At 40.7% G+C, this 26039-nt stretch overlaps 1 pseudogene; it reads right to left on the minus strand.

Annotated features, from left to right (window-relative positions):
• Window positions 1-6493: 6493 nt before the first annotated feature.
• LOC114294500 (PR5-like receptor kinase pseudogene) overlaps window positions 6494-26039 on the minus strand; it is a 41940-nt pseudogene continuing 22394 nt past the window's right edge.

Here is a 26039-nt window from a genome sequence, read left to right on the forward strand (position 1 = left end):
TAAGGCCTTGAAGTATTTATTTTCGCAAAAAGATTTGAATCTACATCAACAGAGGTGGATGGATTTTTTAGAAGGCTACGATTTTGAGTTACACTATCACCCGGGGAAGGCCAATGTAGTGGCCGACGTCTTAAGTTGAAAAATCGTGAGTAGTTTTGCAAGTGTGGCCATTCAGGAGTGGGTTATGTTGGGTGAAGTCGGTAAGTTTGAATTGCAATTGAAGGAGTTCGAAGGGGGTGCAACATTGCTTACCTTGAGTGCTCAACCTATTTTGATCAGTAAAGTTGCAGAGGCACAATAGGGAGACCGTGAGGTGGAGCTAATCCGGGAGAGAATCTCCAATGGGAAGGAAGAGAAGGGTTTAAACATTCACTCGTATCAAAGTGTACATTATCTAGACCGTATGTTTGTGCCCGAATCTTGTAGAGAGGAAGTGCTTTCGGAGTTCCATCACTCACGCCTTGCAGTACATCTGGGAGGCACCAAAATGTATCGAGACCTTAGCCGTTAGTTTTGGTGGAGGGGTATGAAGCGGGATGTCGTGTCCTTTGTGTCGATGTGCCTTACTTGTCAGCAAGTCAAGGCCGAGCACCAAAGACCAGCGGATTTGTTACAACCCTTACCTATAGCCGAGTGGAAATGGGAACACGTGACCATGGATTTCGTAGTTGGTCTTCCTAGAACGCAGCAGGGCAATGATGCCATTTGGGTAATTGTTGATAGGTTGACTAAGTCCACACATTTTATTTCAATGCGTACTAGCGACTCAGTTGAGCACTTGGCAGAATTGTATATTAGAGAGATAATTCGACTTCATGGGGTTCCGGTAACCATCGTGTCAGATAGGGATCCTCATTTTTTTGCCCGGTTGTGACAAAGCCTGCATTGGGAACCAAACTGACTTTTAGCATTGCTTATCACCCTTAAACCGATGGGCAGTCGGAGCTCACCATTCAAATTTTGGAAGATATGCTTAGAGCTTGTGTCTTAGATTTCAAGGGATCTTAGGAAAGGCACTTACCGTTGATTGAATTCGCCTACAACAATAGTTATCAAGCTAGCATAGAGATGGCACCGTTTAAGGCCTTGTATGGCCGCCCTTGTAGATCACCGGTTTGTTGGGCCGAGGTGGGGGATGCACCGTTGTTGGGTTCGGAGATTGTTAGGGAGACTACCGAAAAAGTTGCTTTCATTCGAAAGAGGTTAGCTACGGCTTAAAGCCGACAGAAAAGTTACGCCGATAAGAGGAGACGACCTTTGTCCTTTGAAGTGGGTGATCATGTTTTCCTTAAGATCTCACCTAGACGGGGTTTAATGAGGTTTGGCAAGAGTGGCAAGTTGTCTCCGAGGTTCATTGGGCCTTTTGAGGTATTAGAGAGAATCAAGGAAGTGGCATACCGATTAGCTTTACCGCCACAACTTTCAGGGGTTCATAATGTATTTCATGTGTCGATGCTTAGGAAGTACGAACCCGACCCTTCTCATGTATTAGATTGGGTGGATTTAGAGGTAGATGAGGATGCCTCTTACGAAGAGCGACCTGTTCAAATACTAGACATGCGAGAGCAAGTGCTTCGAGGCAAAACCATACCGTTAGTGAAAGTATTGTGGAGACACCATGGGATTAAGGAAGTGACTTGGGAAAGGGAGGCGGAAGTCCGCTCCAAGTATCCGGATTTATTTGAGCATGTTTAGTTAATTTGTTTTAAATTTGTAATGTTTCCTTATGGTGAATAGAAAATGTGTTAAATTGATGATCCAATGTTGTCATATGTGTTGTTAATTTGAGTATGAGGTTGTGAAGGCATGATGTGTTGTTATAGATGCTTTATTCCATATGTCTTGTATAAACAAATGTTGTTTTGATGAAATGATAATGTGAGGAACAGTAAATGTTGGTTGAACATAAAATGTTGTGATTGAGAATGTTGTTAAAATGATTGTCGTTACTAGAACTCTTTGGTTTGATAGTTTGTTTAAATTTCGGGGACGAAATTTCCTAAGGTGGGGAGGTTGTGATGACCGGGTCTTGTTTTCCCTTTCTTTTACTTTCTTTTTCCATTTCATTCCCTTCTCGCTTTCATTGAGTTGAAGACGTTCGGAGGATGTTCCCGAACTAAGTCCTTGTTCTTGCTTTATTCGGTGTTGAGGTTTCTTCATTTTCGGGGAGCGTAAGGTCAGGTCCGGGGTGCCCAGGAGCGAAGCAGAATTTTTCTGGGGTGCTGGACCAGGGCTGCACGTGCAGGACCCAAGGCCGCATGTGCGGGATGGGAGCCGCACGTGCAGGAGTGGGTGACTTGGGTGAGTTGCACACTGCCTAAAAGGCAGGTGTAGGCTGAGGTGCGTCAGAGCCACTGCACGTGCGGGGGTGAGGGCCGCACATACGGGAAGGGCACTCCGCACGTGCGGGGATGGGCGCTGCACGTGGGGCAATCTGGGCAGTTCAGGGCTCTGTTTTTCTTTCTCCTTAGGGCCGATTTTATTTCATTTCCTACACACTTCTCTCACTCTAAAAGACACATTTACTCTCCCTTTTCTCTAGAAATCATCCCCAAACATTAAAAACTCTTTGATTCTTGGCATCCTTGAGTTTAGATCATCACCAACTCTCATAATCTTGGAGATGAAGGGCAAGAGCTTCATTTGGGTGGTGGAAATCAAGCTTCCTCTCATCTTCAAAGATAGGGTTTCACTCCTCCTTCTTCATCAAGCTTGAGGTAGGGAATTCTTGAGTCATATATACAAGTTTTGCTTCCTAAATGTTGATTTTAAGCTTTCATGAGGTTGTGGTGTTAATATTGATCTTGCACTAAATGAAGAGAGAGAAATGGGAGTTTTGAAAGAGGGGTTTTAAATCTCAACTTATTTTTATCCATGAGAATGTTCTTTGTGCCAATCTAAGAAAAATATGGCTTACATTGAGTTTCACCATGAAATGAGAGGGTTGTAGGGTTTTTGATGGAAACCCTAGAAATTGGGGGTTTTTGAAAACATGAGTAAAACTATAAAATTCTTCTTTTCTTGTGTTTAAATATGTAAAAGAGTGTGGATTTTCACAATGTGACATAATGGGAGGATGTTTCTCTTGAGATGAAAGGGTGGAGGACTTATTTCTAAACTATTGTTGAATGTAAGGAAATATTTAAGTGAAAGATGGCAGTTGCTGTGTGTTATGAATTGTGGAATTTAATGTTTGAAGAACATTACATGTAGCTTTGATGAGATTACCTTACCAAGTATGGTGAAAGGTGAAATGTGGTTAAGTGTAGATAACAAATGGTTATCTTGGAAAGAGCATTGAAAAGAGGTAATGGGAATTATGATTGTTGGCATTATTGTAGAGGCTTTGAGAATGGAGGCATGTTATGAGATATGAGAAATCATCGCATTGTGTATTCATTTATGTTATTATAAATTTTGCATTGTAAATTTCGATTGAAGATAATTGTTTTATGAAAGAACATAATAATGCAATGAGAACTATGGTAATGTAAAAAGGGGTAAATACGTGGTAAGTCTGGATAGGGGGTGTAGTTGAAATTGATAAGTTGGCCTGAGTGTCAATGGTGAAAGACCAGAAAACCGCGCGGGTAAGTGTCGAGCCTTCTGGTTAATACCGGTAAAAATGACATTTTGGTAGTACTCGTAGAGTCTACTTGCAGACACCAGCATAGGGATTACCAGTGTCGTATTTACCGCCCCTATTGAATTAATATTGGAATTTTGAAATTGATGAGTTTACAAGATAATATTGAGAACATGGTGATTTGAAATAGTGCATTGAAATGAATATTTTCCTCATTTATTAACTTTGCATGACATTGCATTTACGTTTATTTTTATGTTGAGGAAAGAGCATAACTGTATATACTTTGTGAGAATTTCTCTACTGGGCTTTATGGTCACCCCTGTGGGATTTGGTGCAGGTAAAGATGTGGTGATCCCGTCGAGTTGATGGCATGGACGTGATTGTGAAGAGTGCTTGCTCTTATATTTTTGTGTAAATTTTTGTAAAGCCAAGGGCTAATGTGTATGGGTCCGAGAGACCATTTTGTGTAGCCGGGCTATTGCCTTGGAATTGGTAAGCCCTTGAGGGCCTTATTCATTTTGATTTGACGATTTTACATGCTATAGATTCATGTACTAGTTTATCAATGAATGTATAACCGCATGTGAGATTATTTTGTAAAAAATTTGATCTTATGTAATGGGATTTGGTTAATATCTCATTTGGAAGTGGGTAGTTGATGTCGAATTATTTCGGGGCATTACAAAGACTCTACCTTATCTTGGTATTCCTACTGAAGATTCTTTCAAAATTATTCAAACTGATGCTTCTGATATTGGTTATGGTGGTATTCTTCTTCAACAGATTACCCCCAAGTCACCTGAACAAATTGTTCGTTTTCATTCTGGTGTCTAGAATAAAACACAACTAAATTATAGTACTATTAAAAAAGAACTTTTATCTATTGTTTTATGCATTAGTAAATTTCCAGATGATATCTTAAATCAAACGTTTTTATTACGCGTTGATTGTAAAAGTGCTAAATATATTTTAGAAAAAGATAATCAAAATATTGCTAGTAAACAGATTTTTCCCCTTTGGCAATCTATTTTAAGTATTTTTGATTTTACTATTGCCTATATACCTGGCAGTCAAAATTCTATTCCTGACTTTCTTACCCGAGAATTTTTACATGGGGGACAGGGATGGCCACTCCTTTCATTTCTTACCATAAGTCACAAGTTACCCATTACAAAGATCTTATTCACCACACTGCTTACCGAATTGCTCGTCTCAAATTAGCAAAAAAGACTACTCAACGTGCTCAATATATTCAATTTCACCAAATCCAAGCTCGTCGTCATTTACTTGCTCACTATTACAATTGTTTAGATTCTTATCAAGATTATTTAGATCTCCTCAGTGGATGGTAATCTTTCTTTCTATTTAACAGATTCTCACCCAAGACCTCCTGCCAAAGCCTTGGTTTCGTCTAGTCAACCTCTTGTTGTTCCTCCAATTGAAATGGTCAACCGTTACCAAGTTCTTGGTAACATTCCTAAGCCTAGTTATACATCTGCTCTTGCTTAAGATCCTTTTGCTTCATCTAGTCAAACATTTACTCCATATCCACCCAATCCAGTCAAAACTGCTAAATCTAATTATGTTCAATTTTACTCAGTCAATCTGTTCTTCAAAGAACCTATTCATAAGAACATCCATGATGTTCTTGATTTAACCCAGAAATACTTCCCTCTAGGATGGCATTTTGTTCCTCTCCATCCTGATAAAACAATTTCCTTCTATAAAGATATTTTGTTTCATCACCAGTCAATTCTTATTAAACTAATTCGTGATAAAGTCAACCCTGTTAAAATTGTTTATCATTCACTTTATATTCACAACATTGTATCTCTCGATGAATGGGGTACTCCTTACCTTCTTCGAGATTTACCTGGTCACTCCATCCAATATAGTTATTATGACTATATGGATGCATGGTTCAAAGTTCTTTTGTATCAAAATGAGTCATATAGTCACTCCAGGTTCTTCCAGTTTGATCACCAATTCAAATCAGTCATTTCTACATGGTTCCTTAGATGGTGGTCTCTTCATGGTGCAATACCTGAGATTCTTCCACCAGCTTTGATGGACCAAGTCAACTATTTTGCAACTGTTTACAAACGCAGTCAACATCAACAGCAAATTCCATGGTTATTCATTTTTATGTCCAAATACAAAGTTTCTTGGCTATTTAACTGACAATATGGAATTGAAAATACTAACATAGTCACTCGTCAACATTTTGTTAAATGGTGGGATAACTTCAAAGTTCCCTGCTTTATTGAACAAGTTCAACTTGAGTTCCCAGTCAATGTTCATGCTCCAACTCCTGCAATGGTTAAAGCTCAGCAGAACCCAACTGCTTCAGTCACTCAGGGAAGCCCACTTCCTCTAGTTAATCTTGGAAGCCCCAATGATCCCACATCTGGTTCTTCCAAGCCCAAGTCATCTAAGTCCAAAGCTGCTGCTCAGCCAGCCCAGTCAAAGCTCAAACCTGATAAATCCAAGTCAGCCCAGTCAAAGTCCAAAGTTAAACCTGGATCATCTAGTGATCAACTACTTCAAATGGTCCGTCTCCTGATGAATTAGGCCCAGGCCCAATTAAAAGATGAACCCTCTGATGATGAGTCTCCTGCACCAGCCCAAAAGTCCAGTTCATCCCGCTCATCCAATTCAACTGCTCAATCAACCAGCTATGATCCATATGCAGCCCATTTCCAATATGCCCAAGACCCATATGCATAGCTACTAGTCAACTCTGATCAACCAGTCAACATTGGATTCGATATATATGCATTATAGCTTCACTCTATACTCAGTTTTTGAGAAAAGCTGCTATTTTTTATATATATTGATTTCCATCAGTCACATGCCACCAAAAGTAATGAATAGTAAAAAGTCAACTTTACTGTTCACTATTCACTATTCATCAATCAACCTGCTCAACAATAGCAACAATAGTCAACAACAGCTATCAACTATAGTCAATTAGCCGAAAGTAGTAGACAGCACCCATGTGCCTCATCATGCTCCTTTCCAGTCACAAGCTTCACAGTCGTTTTCTTGCTTATAAATTAGTCAGTTTGATCAATTGTAAAGGAGAGTTAGAAAAATTGGATACTCTGAGTGAGAACCAACACCTTTCGCTGATATTTAAATTTGTAATTTTCATTAAATGTATTTTGAAACAACTCTTCCCAGTTACTTCCAGTAAACAATTGTAAGTTATTAAACTATTTTAATTTAAAGTATTTTGTGTGAATATTATTCCACTTATTGATTCTTATCTTCTAATATGCATAGTAAATTAAAAGCTATAGATAATTCCTCCACTGCTCAAATTAGTAAACCTATCTATGAAGAAGATACTGAATCTCACAATTCACCTACTCAAACTGATTTTGAAGTTGTACCTCATATTAATTTGACTGTTTTTTCGAAACAAAGGTGTATTAAATATTTCATCATCATCAACGTCAGTAGTGGGGATACTAGAGGTACTAGGGCAAGAAGATTAACTTTGGGTATGATTAAATTTAATATGAACAGATCCATCGGTGAATTGTTGAATTTATTTGAGGTCATCCTGATGTGTGTGTGGATTGAGATTACAATTTTCATTATTTGTAATCCATTCATCAGGTAAAGTAATATCTTTCCAACTAAGCATATTGGGAGCAGTAATGTTAGCTTCAGCAGTACTACTTTGAATTTATTCTGAAAGTACAATTTTACTTTAAATCAGAGTAAAGTTTACTATGATTCAAAATAAAATTTTATACTGTTAAGCAAATCAACATGTTTTTAACTAGAGTAAAATTTTACTATTACAACAAATAAAATACATACTAAATGAATGAACCAGAGTCAAATTTTACTCTTAGATCTATTAACAAATAAAATAAAATAAAATAAAAAGCTAATTGGAAACAACAAGGCGACATCTACAACCCAAATTGCTTTCTGGCCTTTGAGAGAGAGGTGAGGAAAGATAAAATAGAAAATAGAGAGATCTAAGAAAGAGGCGGATAAGGAGCTACAATTGGCTTTTCTTATCTCTATATCTCTTATCGACGTCGTGAGGGAGTTCAAAACCCTAACCCTTCAATGATCGTCAATGTCTACAGTCGATTAAAGCTCACAATGACGCCATTAACGTCATCGTAGCTACAAACGACGATAGGAAGAGAGATGGAGGAGAGAGAGAGAGTGAGAGAGAGAAAGAGAGAGAACAACCGCAATGTTTGAAGGTGGCGGCGGTGACGACAGTGGTGTGGCAGAGGAGCTGAGAGGAATAACACCGCGGCAACGGATGGAGATCCCGACGGGTGGCGACGATGGAAGGAGTGAGATCGACGGGTGGCCTCTGACATGGCTATGAAGAGAAGTTGTGTTTAAAGGGGAAGGAAAGAGTCGAAGAAGGTGGAGAGAGAGTGGGTGGAGAAGGTGTGAAGATTTAGTTGAGGGTATAATAGTCTGATAAAATATTTAAATAATAATTTTTGTCCTTTATGCAAGACATTATAATTATGAGGGGGTTTAGAAAGTGTAATTTTTTTCTTAGTCCTTTTAACAATGAAAGAAAGGTAAATGGGGTTTATAGATAAATTGTGATCATATCTATATGGTTAGAAATTTAAAATTTAAAATAACCAAATAAATAGCAATACCATATATAGAAAATCCAATGTTACCATAGATTGTAATCATATCTATATAATTAGAAATTTGAAATTTAAAATAACATGATTAATGGCAATACCATATATGGGAAATCAAATGTTACCATAGATTGTGATCATATCTATATGGTTGAAAATATGAAATTCAAAACGTAAATGTAACATGTAATATTCCAAACCCAGCGTGACATTTCCAAACTCAACGTGACATTCTCATATGTTTTTGAAATTCAAAATAACTTGATTAATGGCAATACCATATATGGGAAATTCAATGTTACCATAAATTATGATCATATCTATATAGTTGGAAATTTGAAATTCAAAACATAAATGTAACATGTAACATCCCAAACCCAATTTGACATTTTCAAATCCAACGTGACATTCTCATATACTTCTCATCCCAAACACAACATAAATGTAACATGTAACATCTCTAACCCACCGTGACATTCCCAAAAGCTTCTCATCCCAAATCCAACGTGATATTCCAATACTCCACCGTTGAATTATGAATAATATAACCTCCTAAATGTAACATGTAACATCATATCCCAACCCAACCCATGTATTGAATCATCATCACCCCCCAACCTAGCGTAACTTCAACATCGATTGATGTGATTCAATCCACATTTAATTACAAACCCAAATCCCCAATAATTTTGTGCAACGTACTATGACATGTATATAAACACTGATTACAACAAAGATACGATACACATTTAAACACATATACAACCGAACAAACACATAAATGTCATTTACTACATGGTGTATGTAGATTAACGTTACACACTAAATGTAACATGCATTGTAACACGATTATTCAAGTCCCAATGTACAATTGACATCTTACAACATGGTTCACATTCGACATTCAATAAACAACCAAAACCAAATACTCCCAACCCAACCCTTGAACCTATACACACCACCCCACACATCGAACATATCAAAACGGATCAACTATCATTATGTCAAATACACACATTCAATCAGAACATTGGTAAAAATGTGTCTATCAATGAGTGTAATAGATTGTCAATACCCTATTAAAGATGAACAATCCACACTTTAATAAAAAAGTAAAAAAATGCCTCTTCCCTCAATTGACTAGAGTCAGAATTTGTCGAAAGAATCAACAAAAAACCCTCAAACTTCATCATATCATCCACTATATTCACATCCATTTAAGTAACATTTTGAAAATGTAATAGAATCAAGCAATCAAGTCGAAAAAAACTCGCATGGTCATTACCTATAGACTTGTCTTTCTTAAAAGCTTTCCTAAACGTGATATGATGAATAAAAAGATAAGGCACAATATAAAAACAAATTAGTGGTATAATAGTACACTAATATCATTAATTTACAATTCATAGGATCTTATGGAACACATTCCTATTTAAATATGATTTCAAACTCTAAAAAAATATTCATAGAATTTCACATTAAATACGTCTTCCAAATAGGACTTATAAATAATTTTTTCTAATATTGAATCTCATTATTTTAATATATTTAATTAAAAATATATATAATATATTTCTAAAATTATATTTATTATAATTGTTTTAAAACAAATATGCTAAAATTATTTAATTATAATTATCTCATTAATTTTATTTTTTTAATGAATAATTTACACATTTAAAGATTGGAGGTAAAAAAAAAAATGAACTACCCGAATTATATTGACTATGTGGGCTTACTCAACTGGAGATTAGTTTATGCCAAAAATACAAATTTAAAATAGTGTAAGTTGTGTTTAATATAAATTTAATTTATATATTTTAATTTGTTATAGTATTTTTTTTCTCAAATATATAGTATTGATATAACTAATTGCTTTACTTGATTATTGGATTGAAACATATCACCTCACCTATAGAGAAAAAAAAAGAAAAAAAAGAAAAAGAAAATTCATAAATAGAACTAGAAAGGAGGTTTCCTACCCAATATTATAGATTGACTTTAAGATTGGTTTGGAAAATGACTTTTTTTTTTTTTTTTTATAAAGATTTTTTGGTTAAAATATGAGATGAAAAAAATAAAATAGTTGAGAGTGACTAACCTTCATACGAAAAAACATTTAAAAAAAAATTAGAGATTATGAGAAGTAATTTTTAACCTTTTGTATAATTTTTGAATTTTTAATTTTTGAATAAAAATGTTAGAAACTCTAAATAAATTATCAAATATTCTACATAATATTTACATGATGTCATATGAATATTGCTTCTTTTTTTTTAGTAATTTATTAATTTATTAATTTTTTAATCATAATAATCTATTACTAAAGACACCACATGACCATATTTTGAAATTACCGATTAATCACCCCCACTAAAGGGGTCTTACCAATGGATAATTATTCATTAATTCCGGAATATAGACACGTATTATTCTATAGTATTGTGATTAGTGGAGAATATGGATAAGTGAGATATTATGTTGAGTGATTAAAAAATATGAAAGAATATATTAATTAACGATTAATTAAAAAGTATGAACATATAGTACTCTGAAAACCTTCTATAATTTCCCCTTATAAACTCCCTTCAAATTGTTTTTTTTTTTACAGTAAGAAACAAAGAAAATAAAAACTGCCCCAAAGATTTTTTGTAATCTTTCTTCCACTACCAGAGTTTTTCTGTTCTTTTGCCCACTCATCCTACTTTACTATTATCTTACATTTCCCACTTTGAGCATCATATTATTTTTTCTTAAATTTTTCTATTTCAATGTGTTTTTAGGTGCAAGATAAAATTAAAAATTTCTCAGATCTCCAGAATCAAGATTCTCATTATATTATGTAATTAAAACTACCTTCACATATTAGAATAAAAAAACACGGGAATATAGAGTTAATTTCGACAACCACATATGAGAGGGTAATTTATATGTAAATTGGGCCGAGATGGGTAATGGGTCATTCTGTGGGCCACAGTAAAAGGGCCTTGTAATTAGTTCAGTCCAGAGGAGCCTTGCAGATAGCCCGGTCTGAAAGAGTTTGGTGGTTAGCTCGGTCACCACGGTCGGCGCGGTGACAGTTAGCTCAGTCAAACCATCTTGAGCCGAGGTATTTTTGGCTTCTACTCAGGACCTTGCTATTGAGTAGGTCGGTCCAAGTACGCTATGGCTAGCACGGTCTACAGGTGAAGCCGAGGTACATGTTACACATAAAGCGCCGGGATAAATGTAACATGAGTATTGTTAGCTTGGTTACATTGTCATTGGGCCATGGCAATACTAGCTCGGTCGTTTGGACATACCACCGAGCTAGGACCATCTCACTTGGTTTAAGCAGTGAGGGGGGTGTTGAAGGATAAGCATTCTCTTTTAGGAGAGTAATTCCTAAGATGACTCTTCATAGAGAAATAAGAGTCCTACTAGGATTGTGCCACACGGAACCTATAAAAGCTCACAACATCACCTATGGAGAGGTAACACAACTTTGATTCTCGAATGCACAGAGCTTTTGTCTATTTGTCTATTTTGCTGACTTAGGCATTGGAGAGGTATTCGGCACACACCCGCCAGCTAGCTCACATTTGTGTTTTCAGGGAGTAAAGCGACAACGTTTGGAGGAGCGCAGACTTGATCAACAGGATTATACGAGAAGATTATTTCTTGCTCGTACAATTGGCGCCGTCTGTAGGAATCACAGAAAGAACAAAATCTCTTGATCAAAGTTTTCCTCGCTAGATTAGACGTAATGGCGCACAATGAAGATTTGCTGCAGTCCACCATTGATGAAAAAACCACAGAGGGAGGTGGGAGGCCCGAAGGTTTGCCTTCCATCCCTTCCATGGCAGATCTAGAGCCCCAGCGACAGAATCCCCGGAGGGATACAAGGGGGAGGCGGGGTAACAGCCCCCGTCGCTCATCAAGTCCCGATAGGCAGAGACGGAGGATCGACCCTCAAGTTTTGGAGGATCGGGTAAAGGAGCAGGATGAGTTAATCAGGAAGATGGCGGCGGACATGGAATTGATGAAGCGCCAGATAAAAGGGAAAGTGGTGGCGACAGGAGAGGGGCGCAAAAGCAATACGCGTCCTTGCCACTTAGAAGATCGTGGTAGGCATACCATGCCATCGCAAACAGAGAGTAGCAGCCTCAGAACAGGCGACACTCAATCAAAGACTTCCAGAACTCGTTACTCCAGGTCTGAGAGAATGAGATCATTGAGGTCTTACACTGAGGGAAGCACCTGTTAGCCCTCACATACGCACCAGACATCATCCAGGCAAACGGAGTTACCTAGATCGTCCGACATACGGACTGTGCTTGAAGAAAGGGCACAACGGAAGGAAGATGCCAGGGCACGCGACCCACACAGAGTTTCAGCCCTTCAGCGGTTGGCTCCTCGGACGCATGGAAGCATCGAGGTAGGAATGCCAATACCGCACCTTGCCTACGAACCAACAGATAAAGCATTGGCAAGGTTACATAGCTCGCCGTTCGTTCCGGCGATTGAGAACGCACCTTTACCTTCAGGCTTCATCCAGCCTAAATTTACGACTTATGAGGGAAAGACAGACCCTTACATGCACCTAAGCCACTTTCGCCAAGTCATGGCAGTATACCGGCAGAACGTGGCTTTCATGTGCATCCTATTCTGATCTAGCCTAGGCGACCTAGGTTTAACCTGGTTCGAAAGGCTACCAGAAGGCAGCATAGCCTCCTGGGCGCAATTAGCAGAGTCGTTCGTGACAAGGTTCAGAACGAATACCAAGACGCCAGTAGAGATCGATCGGCTACTCTCCATTGACATGGGAGACAAGGAGACATTGAGATTCTACAACAGTTGTTATTGGGAGACCTTCAACCAGATAGGAGATTGCCCCACAAATCTCGCCATTGCGCAATACAAAAGAGGTCTTCCAGTCGGAAACAGGCTGAGGGACTTAATTACCATGACGCCCCCCCTCACAATGGCCCTAATGGAGAGGGTACACCAACACATTCGAGTGGAGGAGGATGGCACCCGTGCTAAAACAAAGTCTGGAACAACCGCAACACCAGATAAAAAGACTTCGGCAAAAGTAAACGCAGTGGAACGTCCAAGCAGAAACGGGCGAGGCAGGCGGGACAACGGGGAGGACCACGATAAAAGATGGTTGAGAGTCCACACTGCCATTACCACGGTGTTCAAAAAACTGATCTATCGGATTCTCAGTGAGATACGCGATGAACCTTTTGTCGGATGGCCAGCTAAATTGAGAGAGGCACAAAAGGACTGTGACGAAAGATCCCGGTGTACCATCCATAAGGAAAAAGGGCACCGCATTGAGAATTGCACGCCGTTGAGACAGTATCTGGAAGAGTTAGTGGCAGCTGGCCATCTGGACTAGTACATTGAGGGAGGGACGCAGTCAGCCCCCAGAACCACGATCACCCAAACGAAATGCCGATCGACGCCCTACCTCAAGGTGTGATAAACGTAATACATGGGGTATTCGAACCTGATCGAGTATGTGAGCTCAGGGGAATGATCAAGAAGGCTGAGCACTTAAGGGAGGTATTAAGTGCGCAACCTACCATTAAAAAGGGGAGAACAAAGGCCACGAACGTCATGTCTTTTTCAAACAGAGACTTGGCAAGGATATATTGCCCTCACAATGATGCACTGGTCGTCACTCTCTGTATCAAGGATTACGATGTCAAGCGAATCTTGATTGACCAAGGGAGCTCATGTGAGATAATGTATTACGAAACCTTTAAACAACTGAAACTGGAGGACAAAGACTTGGCACCCTGATCGGATTCAACTCAATGCCAGAGTGGCCAGTCGGCAAGATTATCCTCCCAGTCAGAGCAGGAAGCATGACGAAACAAGTGGAATTCTGGGTATCGAAAGTCCCTTCCACTTACAACATAATCTTAGGGAGGACATGGCTGTATGCCGTGCGATCGACAGCGTCAACCTATCATCAAGTAATGCGGTTCCCCAATGAAGCCAGAGTAATTGAAGAGGTCTTTGGAGACCAAATTATGTCCAAGTAGTACTTTCGTCACGGTAAATGGTAGCTGAGCTGCCAAAGGGTTTGTTCAGATGGTGGAAGAACCTGAGAGCAATGAATTGTTTGCGGATGTTGGCAAAGTCGCTGAACAGAAGGCAGTGGCAGACTTGGTACAAGTAAGAATAGATGAGAAAGACCCAGAAAAGTTCTTTTTGCTTAGCTCATCTATGTCCAGCATCGAGAGAATAGAGGTCATGGAATTTTTGACCTCTAACATCGAACTGTTTGCCTAGACACCATATGACATACCTGGCATTGACCCAAACTTCATCTGTCACCAATTGAATGTCCACCCAACTGCAAGACCAATCATACAGCACACTCGCAGATCAGCACACCACCACGCCGAGATAGTGGCAGAAGAAGTGGGAAACCTTCTAGAAGCAGGAGCTATCAGAGAAGTGCACTATCCCAAGTGGATATCCAATACAGTAGTGGTGCCAAAGAAGAATGGAAAATGGCATGTCTGCGTGGACTACAAAACAGTCAACAAGGCATGCCCAAAAGACACCTTTCCCCTGCCACGGATAGACCAACTGGTAGATCTAACGGCAGGACACAATCGACTTAGCTTTCTTGATGCGTACAGAGGTTACCATTAGATCGCTATGTATGAACCAGACCAGGAGATCACATCCTTTACAACGCCAAGAGGATTGTATTGCTACAAGGTCATGCCCTTTGGCCTAAAAAACACAGGGGCAACATTCCAGCGGATGATCACCAAGATGTTCAAACCATTGTTAAGCAGAACAATGGAGGCTTACATCGATGATATGGTAGTCAAAAGTAAGGATAAGAATGACCATCTCAGGGACCTAGGTGAGATGTTTCAGATCCTAAAGAAGCACAAATTGCGCCTTAATGTATCTAAGTGTGCGTTTGGCGTAGGATCAGGCAAATTCCTAGGCTTCTTGGTGACCAACCGAGGTATAGAGGTAGACCCTTCTCAGATCAAAACAATTCAGGATCTAGAGAGGCCCAACTCAGTAAAAGAAGTACAACATCTCACCGGTATGGCAGCCGCGCCAAACCGGTTCATAAGTCGGTCGTTAGATGGATGTCGACCATTTTTTTCAAGCATTAAAGGCCAAGTTTGAGTGGAATGAAGAATGCGACCGTGCCCTAGAAAGTTTGAAAGAATACATGTCTTCTCCATCGCTGCTAGTGACCCCAATACCTGGAGAAAAACTATTTTTGTACCTGGCAGTCTCACAGCACGCAATTAGCGCAGTATTGGTCCGAGCAGAAGGAATCCAATATCTGCCCATCTTTTATGTCAGCAAGACATTGCTGGGCGCAGAAACCAGGTACTTACCATTGGAAAAACTGGCCTTAGCCTTGATGATGGCCTCAAGGAAGTTGTCGCACTACTTTCACACTATAGACACCCCATTTTTGACTGACCTTAAGACTCAGATGTCATCGATTAAGCGCTCGGTGATTGTGCATGTTGTGCTCGTTCTGAGGTTACGGAGTCTCGACTGAGAGCCTTGCCTCCGAACTTCGGGACTCTTTTGTGCTTTGCCTCGATTTACGAACTAGGTTCTGTTTTCTCTTTCCAAAAGGGAGGGAGAGGTCTCGTAGACCATCTCTCAGTGGCCGTAAGCTACTTTTCGTGGTCGTAGGCCATTTTTCCCATTTGGAGACCAGTTTCTAATTTTCAGAGCCGTCGGCCGCGCGCCTTGGTTCGGGATCGCTTAACTTTCTCCGTTTGGCACGGTTTTTGGCACACACCTTGTTTTCTCTCTCGAGAGGGACACTGTGGCCCGGGAGACCACCTTCGTGGTCACATGCCACTTTTGATGCTTAGCAGCCTGTTTTCGGAGCACCCGGCTGTGCGTTTTGACCCCCAAACCCTCGTTTTGCATCCGTCTTGGTTCATTTTTGGCATGGACCTTGTTTTCATTGTTTGGGAGGTGGTACAAGGGTGGGAGACCACCTTTTCTCCTTGTAGACCACTTTTCTCTGGCCAGCCAGTTTTCTTGTCAGGAAGTTGGTCTCCTTGGTTTTTGAGCCACATTTGCTGGTCTCCCACCATACCACAAGCTTCCATTCAATTGGGAGACCACCAAATGGGTTGGCCGACCAACTTTTTGGACTTGAACCTTTTGAACTGGTCGGCTGACCAGGGGAAGTGGTCGATCGACCACCTGAACTGGTCGGCCTGCCTCCCTCAGCTTTGTCTGTGTGAGTTGTTGCCAGCTGTACCAGTTGGAAGGCACAGAATGGATCCTCCATACATGTGTATGGAGGATCTTCAACCTTGGTTTTTAGCTTCTTTGAGAAGATTTGGTCCCTTTTGGCTATAAGAGAGGGCCTCCCCCTCCTTGAACCAGGTTCAGAAGCTCTTGGAAGGTATACAATATATCTCTATCTATCTCTCTATATTTTGGGTTCAAAAGAGTCGTATTCTTGACCTATTACACCACACCTCTTAGCCACACACCTCCACCATTGTTTTAAGGTTCTTGGAGGGTCTTGAGAGGTCTCGAAGAATTGGTTTTGGGCTGGAGAGGTTGCTGGTCCTTTTGTGTTACGAGGGTAACACACTTTCTCCCTTTTAAGCCTTTATTTTGCTTCATCTTTTAGCTATACTTGAAAGCATATTTGATCTTTGGTGTAAACTAAAAAAAATCTTATTTTGAGACCCTTAACATGTTTGTTTAAGATCATTTTTCTGTTGGGGGTCATCTACCCCCTTGCATGCTTCATTTTACCTTTTTTGAGCCGTGCCTTGGAGCATTTGTGTTGGCCTTTGTTTGGCCTTTTAGCCACTGAAATCCAGTGGATTTTTAGTGGCTAGCATGCTATTTTGAGTGCCAAAATCAGAGAGGGGTGATCCTGTCTCTCCTTGTTTTATTTTCTAGCATTTTTGGCCTTACAAAGGAGCCCTTATTTGCATGCTTCCAAGCCATGTTTCAGGCTATTTTTGATGAGTTTTAGGACCTGCATAGGCTCTTTCCACAGCTCGTTTTTCCATATTGGATGTCCATCTTGCATGTGTAGAATAACCCTCTTCATAGCATATCAAAGGAGCATCTCATTCTTGCATGCATTAATCATGTTTCAGTGGGTTTTTGGGCTTTATTTGGCATGTCATACCTCTGAATTTTTCTGGTTTAGTGGCCTCTTGATTGGCTCACATGCTTGTAGTGCAAATCCTCTTTACTAGCTTACATTGCATGCTATTTTGGCCTTTGATTCTAGCACTTTTTGGCCATGCCTTAAATTGATTTTGTGCATGTTTTAGACTATCTTAGCTCTTTTTTTGGGCCTCATGGTCGAATGATATTTTCTATACATGGTTGTAGTTCAATACCCTTGCCTATTGCATGCGTATTTTGAGGTGTTTCCATGTTTTGGCATCATTGTGAATCATATTTCAGAGCTTACATGTATGCCACATTCTCATATTTTTCACTCTTTAAATGTGTTTGAGAGTTATCCATGAATACCTCATTTTTGGATCATTGCATGAGCTTCATTTCCATGCTTTGCGAGCCTAGTCCATATTTGCTACTGTTTTGGTCTGCATAGGGACTGTTTGTGTCTGGTTTGGCCATTTGAGTATTGCTTTGCATGCCTAGAGTGTAATCCACTTCACTAGTTTCGATATCTGGGTCATCTAACATGCATTGTGTGAGGTGTTTGCATGATTTGGGACCATCTTGCATGTCATTTCAGAGCTGGAAAATATGTGATTGTATGCCATATTTCATGCTTACCATGCTTTGGTGGAGTTGCACTTTGTGCCTTAGGTTTGGTCCCTTGCATTTGTGCATGTTTGCATGTGTGTTGTTGCTTCGTTTTCATCATGTTTGGCCACTGATTTGGGTGTGGCCGAGGCCCATCCATCTTGGTTTAAGTCCATCTTGCATTGTGTATGCCATATAATCCATGTTGTTGCATGTTCGATCATTGCATTGAGTATGCCTCGTTCATAACATCGCGTATGTTTGTGCATTGTGTATGCATGCCATATAATCCATGTGCATTGAGTATGCCATTGATTAGTTCATAACATTGTGTATGCCATTTGCATGCTTGAATGTCATCATTTGCATGTTTACATCACTTAGTCGCATTACATTTAGGATTGCATACTAGAGTTGCATTTTGTACATGCCATGCCATTCTATTTGTTGCATTGTGTTTGGAGTAGGGTTTAGTCCAAACACAGGAAACAAGGAATGTTTCATACTCCAAGTAATCAAACATGCCTCGATTCCCGGTCACCGACACTATTGACCATCCATGATGGAGTTGTTGGTTTTAGTTGTTTATATGTGCATTCATGTCCCATTGAGTCGTGAAATCCGACTCCTCGGCCATCATGCATCGAGATGCGTGATTGATGGCACGAGGATCGAGGACTACACTCCCTGGAGCTTGTGCAATGATGGGAAGAGTGGTCATGCACACATATGTTGAAAATACTTTGCCAAACCCGTAGCAAAAAACTGGTCAGCAGCCTTCTGGAGCTTTGTACAGTGTTCTGGGACCAGTTGTAAACAGTGGCAAATCGGGGCATCGCGATGGATTTCCCGAAAAGGCGACTTGAGCATGCATGCATCCCTATCATTCGGAACAGAGCTGAGGCAGTCCATTTTGTTTAATTTGCATGCTAGTTTCCTTACTTAGTTAATTCGTTAATTAATTATTGTTGTGTAATAATTAGTTTAATTAGCTTAGATTAGCTAGTTTATTCTATACTATTTATTCGGACCCTTCGATGAGGGCAATGTTGTAATAAGTGTACGTGTGTGTGCGATGCATGCCTTCCAACCCTACGTCTTTCTCCCTTTTATTTACCAGCTTATGATGGTTAGTTTAGGGCACGTTTCAATTAGCATACTTATGCTCGCATGTTTGCATCCATTTATTTGTCTTGCATACACCGGGCTCAGCGCATCATACTAACTGCAGTGTATTTCAATTCCGAGTTGAATACGTGTATCAGTTGTTGCATTTCATATGCCATTTTAGAATAGCCGAGCCTATCTTAGTTGCATTTTTGCATGTGTTGCATTAGGCATTTCAACATAGTTAGGATTCATGCATGATTTCTAATTTGCTTCTTTCTTTGACTTGGAGTACTCGGTAAGTATTTATGCTTTAGCATCCTTGCATGCGTGTGAGTGACTGCCATGATAGCATGCTTACCATGAGGCTATTTGCTTATGTGATATAACTGCTTGAATGCCTGTGGGTGAAGGTTGGGTTATTTGAATTGGAACAATTCACCAATTGAGATTTTTAAGCCCACTTGAGAATGACAAAATCATGTTTTCTTATGCCCACTTGAGGGTGGCAAATCCACGTCTTAGCCTACTTGCGAGTAGCACCATCAAACCATCTTTCAAATAAACAAACATGAAATGTTTTGTTCCAACTCAAACGATCCAGTCTATACTTGTATGTTGTGTGCATCACATAGTAATTCTAGGCTAATAATCGGAATAAGAGCACATAATGTTTTCAAAACTCGATATCATGGTTAGTAGAGGCCGATCTTTGATCGGGCGAGTGGGGGTGCTCACGAAGTGACCTTCTCCAATCGTACCCAAGTTCCCAAGCCGAGGTAACTTTGGTGATGACGGACACGTGGCCTTAGGCACGAGTCAGGGTTTCCTAAATTCCCCCAAAATAAAATATTTAGGTGGCGACTCTGTATCTGGCAAAGCAGTACATGTTTGGTACTTCTTTCTAAAAATCAGTTTTTCAAAACGATTTGCCAGATTTGGACTCTTTGATGATTCATCAGTCTTGCATTGTACTCTGCGAGATTCGATACAGGATCGTGACATTGAGTCCAAACTGTAGTAAGCCCCAACGAACAAAACGGGATTTCTCCCGGGACGTTCGGGGACATCTACAGTTTCTGGCAACTCCGCTGGGGATTTACAGAACTTGACTCGAACTGATGATATCTTGTTTTGATTACACTTATATGTTTCTTTGCGTTGCATTTGCATTGGTGCACCTAGGACACCATGTTTGCCATCTGATATTCCTGAACGGTTTGCCGAAGGCTCACTTTGAGAAGCGTGCCATAAGGCTGACCGGTTACGGGCTCTGCCATGATGGGAACACAAACCCCAATTTTTTTACCAAGGCACCCCTTTTGACCATTCGACCTAGTGCATATTCAGAATCTATGGTGACCATTCCAAACTAGGACAGGTTGCTTACCCGATTATAGGTTGTTTGAAACCGCTGTGTGCGTAGTGAAACCCTAGCTCCTGACAAAATAGGACAGGGAAACCCTATCCCACCATAGCGGTGTTTTGATTCTCATATGCTTATTATGTGCTTTTGGAGTGTGCCTCTACAAGGAATGCATGTATCAGTTTGCAAGTCTGGGTATCAGGCCTGAGGGCATCAGTATTTTCGGGGGATCAGTTTTACCCGAAGGTATCAGTTTACAGGCAGAGTTTTGGGCAAAATTCAGTAGAGAGCACAGTCGTTCAGCTATGTTTATACTTGTTCTGGTGAAATCAAGCTGAGATGCTATCTGTTTTCTCTTTTGCAAGGTAGTCGTGGAACTATAGCTTCAGAGGGCTCCAATATCCCCCAGGTACATTGGATTCGTGCTGATAGACTTTGTCAGGTTAGAGATTTAGTTCAGAGCAACCAGTGTTTCCTTCGCCAGTGGTAAGGCAAGAAAAAGGCCAATTAGGCACAGATCATCCATTCAACAATCCCCAGTTCAGCGGTCATTATCCACCTCGCCTATACGCAGTTGGCTTAAGATATTTGTTTTCACCTCAGAAAGGGGATACACACTTGTTCAGCAGTTTTCAGTTAGAATGGAAGAGATGATGCGTCAGCTCTAGGAGAGTATGAGAACCATGCAGCAGGACGCTGCTCGTCAAGCAGAATTTGCCAAACAATAGGCCGAGGTCATGGTTCAATAGGCAGAGTTAATTGCCAGGCTACAACAGCAAACCAGAGCATCCGCTTCACACCAAGCTCCTTCCCCACCAAGAGTCCCAATACTCGAGGAGACATTAATTGTCCAAGAAGATACGGACATCCCAACGGGGCCGGCTCCGCCCCCACGCCCACCAATCTACCGGATTCTCCCTTTGAGTTTGAGGTGGACCCCACAGCGCTAAAAGTGAGCAAGCTAGAAAAGCTGTTCAAGAAGACTTAAGGCGTGAAATCTGTTCTGGACATAGAGGATGGATACACCGATTCGGCCATAACTTTGCCGGACCGGTTCAAGATGCCACACATCGATCGCTTCGATGGCTCTGGAGACCCAATGGTGCACCTCCACCTATTTTCTAATGTCTTGAGGCCAATGGGTTTGACCACGGCCCAGAAGCTGTCACTATTCAGCCAAACCTTGTCTGGGATAGCTGCAATCTGGTATGCAAAATTGGAGAACTTTGCGAAACAGAACTGGGAAGAGATGGCTGAGGCCTTCGTTGCTCAATACTTTTACAACACACAGATCGAGGTCATAACTCGTGATCTTGAAGTCACTCGCCAAGAGACAAATGAGGGTTTTTCAGAGTTTGTGACGAGATGGAGAGCAAAGGCCTCGATGATGACTACAAGGCCTTCTGACAAAGACCAGATAAGGATGGTTGTGCGCAACCTCCAACCCAGGCTAATGCAAAAGATGATCGTCCTACCCCTTCCCACCTTTGCGGACCTACACGAGATTGGGGTGCAGATTGATGACGTTATGAAGCAGGGCCTTATTAACCAGGAAAAGGAGCAGCCTAGGAGGGCGTTTACACGCAGTTCGAATGCGACCACCAGTGGTGACGCAGCTGCAAGATCCTTTAAAGTTGGAATGGCCATCATCACTCCAAAAACATCCACCCCCTTTGTTGGCACATCCAATCCAAACCCCTGAACTTCGAACTATCTACCCCGAGGCAAGAGGGTTTTCACCCCGCTTCATATGCCTTTGTCTAAAGCTCTAGGGGTCCTACTCAGGAAAGGACATCTGAAACCGTTAGAACAACGGCCTCTGCCCGATCCTCTCCTTCCAAAGCATGACCCAGCTAAGTACTGTGCTTTCCATCAACAAACCGGTCATAACACTGACAGTTGCGTCCGTCTTCGCCACGAGATACAAAATTTGATTGACAACAAGGTCATCGTCGTACCGGGTCCTGCAAAGTCTATCAGCACTTGATCCATAAACTCTTGGGGGATAATGTGACCATGTGATTGGGGGATGAACCACTTGCGGATGGCACTCAGTTCACTCCAGCTGTGGGGATGGCACGTACTATTTTGAGCATTTACGAATGCTGTTTACTTTACTTTCTGACTTTGGTATTGGGTCAGTCTTGTTATGTTGTACAGAGTCAGTCTTTTCTTACTGAGTCAGTTGGGTTTGTCTTGTTGTACCGAGTCAATCCTGTTTTGTTGGAGTCGGGTGATTTTGGGGGTGTTACCTCGAACATCACTTGCTTGTTTTGTGTTTGTCTTTTCACTTTCTTTTGAGTCTGTTTCTGCCTTAGAGCCAGTAATGCCAACAGATTTGAATGAACAACAGTGATTTTCACACTCTTGTGTTTGCTTCTGCCTTGTGCTAGTTGTGCCAGAAGTTCTAAATAAGATGGCAGTATTTGACTAAAAAATTGTGTCTTTTCTGTGCTTTGAAATCATTACATTGACCTGAATTTTTCAAAACCTTTTTGAACATTGTGATGAAAACGAAGAGGAAGGAATTCCTCAGGTTTTGCAAAATTTGATCAATTGAGAGAAAGAGAGGCATGCTAAGCCCTTAATGATTGAGATCATGTTTGTTAATGTGAGTATTGAGAAGGATCTTGGCTTGATCTAGATTGGTTCTGCATTGTCTTCGACGCGAGCGATTAGTCGTTTTCTTAAAAGATTTCAAAAAAATGTTTTGTGTGGTTCTACGAAGACCTGTGTGGAATCGCTCTTGAGATTGTGCAGCTTAGGATCGCTCTCAGCCTCGAGACTCAACCCCTTTGCTTCCAAACCTTGAACCTTAATTCAAAATGTTCAACGGTCAACCACAATGTAAGGCCCGTGTGGCCGGATCAGAAGCAACCCATGAACTAGGGGTGAGAATATCAGATATGATCAAAGAAAGCTTGCGAAGCTAGATCAAAAGCAGCCCTTGAACTAGGAGCAAAAATGTCAGATGCGCTCGAAGAGCCAAAGATGGATCATTCTGCAAATTAATGAAGACTGGCAAGAATGCCAAATCCCAGAAGGGAGGTAAGAAGAAAGTTTGTGTTGAAGGACAACTGAGTTCCTATCCACAACACTAGGGGCAAATTCAGCCCCCATTCGATGAACCCCTACATCATTAGTGAACATCAGCCATTCTCCTGGATTCGGATGACTTCAGGATCTCAAAACCATTTGACATGGACAAAGCTACACTTTCACCCTTGAGAGGCTCGCTGGGCCGAAAACCCGGAAGGGCGACCCAGGAAAAGTTAGAGCAAGAAAAAGAACAAAAAGAACAAAAAAAAGAAAAATGCAAAGAATGAAAAAAAGAAAAGAAGAAAAATGAAGAAAATGAAAAGAAAAGATGAAAAAGACAAAAAAGAAAAGAATTGAAAAGAAAAGAAGAACAAAGCTCGCAAGGTTGAAAACCCAGAAAGGGCGGCCTTGGCAAAAGTTAGAGCGCAAAAGGAGAGGTTAATACCCAAGTGTACCTTAACCCCCGAACTACGCAAGGCTTGATTCCCATGTTTGGGATACGTAGGCAACTTCATTCTGAAGTCCAACCGTAAAACACTTCAAATTTGACTGTGTCCATGTGACGGTTCTGGTCTTTGTCTTCTCTATATTCGAGAATTTGGTTGTAATTGTCACTGTGAGGATTGGTTGCCATGTGCTGCGGCACTATTCAAACTAGGGGCAACTTTCCAATGCCGTGCAGTGCTGCGCTGCTATTCAGACTAAGGGCAACTTTCAGTTGCCATGCAGTGCCGTTTAGACAAGGGGCAATTTTTCATTATTTTGGATCTGAGGTTGGGCATCTCAAGAGTAAATTCTGCACTCGTTGAGTAGTGGCCATTTGTAAAAACAGTTTTTAGAATTTTTAATGAAGTTGACTAATTTTCTCGAAAATTACTCCATTTTTCCAAAACTGGACCATTTCTTGGCCCCAAAAAAGAAATTTTTTTCAGTGCTCATAACCTGACTTGCATGATTTCAAATCAGAAAATCGAACAAGCATGTTAATCTAACTCTCATATTGGTCAAAATTGTTTTAGCAGAAAGCCAAAAATAAAAAAAAATGGTCAAAATGATGAACTAGGGGCACAGTTGAGTCAGGTTTTCTGTCTTTTCCCCTTTAACAACGCACTTGCCATAAAGGGCATCATACCTGCAGGAAAAGGGCACCACTGAAGCTGACCGCAAAAGGGCAAAAAACTCTCACATCCTCCGAGCAACGAGGTATCAAGCCAAGTGCGAAGCACGAACTGGAATGGGGCAAGATATTCCACTCTGGACAGACCTGATCACGTCCAAACTTCCCAGCAAAACATCGTCAACCGATGTCAACTGCAGATTTGTTATACACTCAGTTGTAGCGTAGCCCCCTGTGGGAGAAACTCACTGTTGTGAACAAGAATGAGAATCTGGTAGAATACTAGGGACAGGAGCCCACAACTTCCTGCTTATCCATCAACCGCTCAGGGGAAGGATAAAAAATGAGAGATTAAAGAATAGAGAGATGTGCGCTGAGAGAAAAAGTGAGGAAAGGGCTTTTTCAGAAAAACAGAGCCTGAGGGCCGAGTGATGTGAGAATCACAAATGAGAAAAGGATGGGAAACAATACCTGAAGAAACTGGCTCCTCATGAACTGAGAGGTCTCTTACCATTGGTGATACACATCTGAGTGTTGTGTTTGTGTCTTTATTTGTCTCGATTCTTGTTTTAAGTCCATTTGAGTGTCAACGGATGTGTTTAGGTTGTTTTACCTTCGTTTTTCCTTTGTCAAGTCGTAGTGCGCTGTGTTCAGTCGTAGGCTCAATACTCGGTTAAGAACTTATCTCTTAATTTCAAAAAAATCGTTTTATGCCCAGAGTACTGTGCTATCCTCCACATTTGTGCAAAACAGGATTTGTTCTTTTATAAAACTCCAGGGTTCGACCCAGGTCACATGAGAATAGTAAAACCAGGACCTATCTAAAGCTATGAAAGTTTTGGGCTACAAAGCAAAAGAAAAGAGGGAAAATGTCGGGCATCTGAGTTTGTTTCAACTTCTGCAAGTTCCATCATTGCATCCCGTATGTTCAGGATGAGCAGTGTCTTGTATGAGCTGTGTGCCAAATAAACCGAATACTGTGTTACGGGTTGTGTGTTCAGAATGAGCAGTGTGCTGTATGAGCTGTGTGTTCAGAGTGAACAGAATACTGTGTTGATTGTTTCAAAGCCAGAATGGCAATCAGATGTGCTCTTCCTGAGTACCATTTCCTGCCGGAGGCATCTTGGCTGTGTTTGCAATGAGTTCCTAGGGAAAGTAATGAATATGATCAGGACGAAAAATGACATTTGTGGTTTATACATGCAGATGTTGCTCCTTGTCAGCATTTCAAAACCTTTATACTTTGAGTTGAAGGTAAGTATTCGAAGAATACAAGAAGAGATCCTCGTTAGAGTAAAGCGGTTTACCGCCACTCATTCCATGAGGTGCTTTCTAAAGTGCCGCTTTGCTTGTTTATTGCATTCCCTAAACATCATGCTCTACATTGCTTGTAACATGCATCGTATCATCGCACTTATTGCATTTATT

The sequence above is a fragment of the Camellia sinensis genome, chromosome 15 (genome assembly GCF_055761805.1).
Source record: "Camellia sinensis isolate YWXY chromosome 15, ASM5576180v1, whole genome shotgun sequence".
NCBI lineage: Eukaryota > Viridiplantae > Streptophyta > Magnoliopsida > Ericales > Theaceae > Camellia > Camellia sinensis.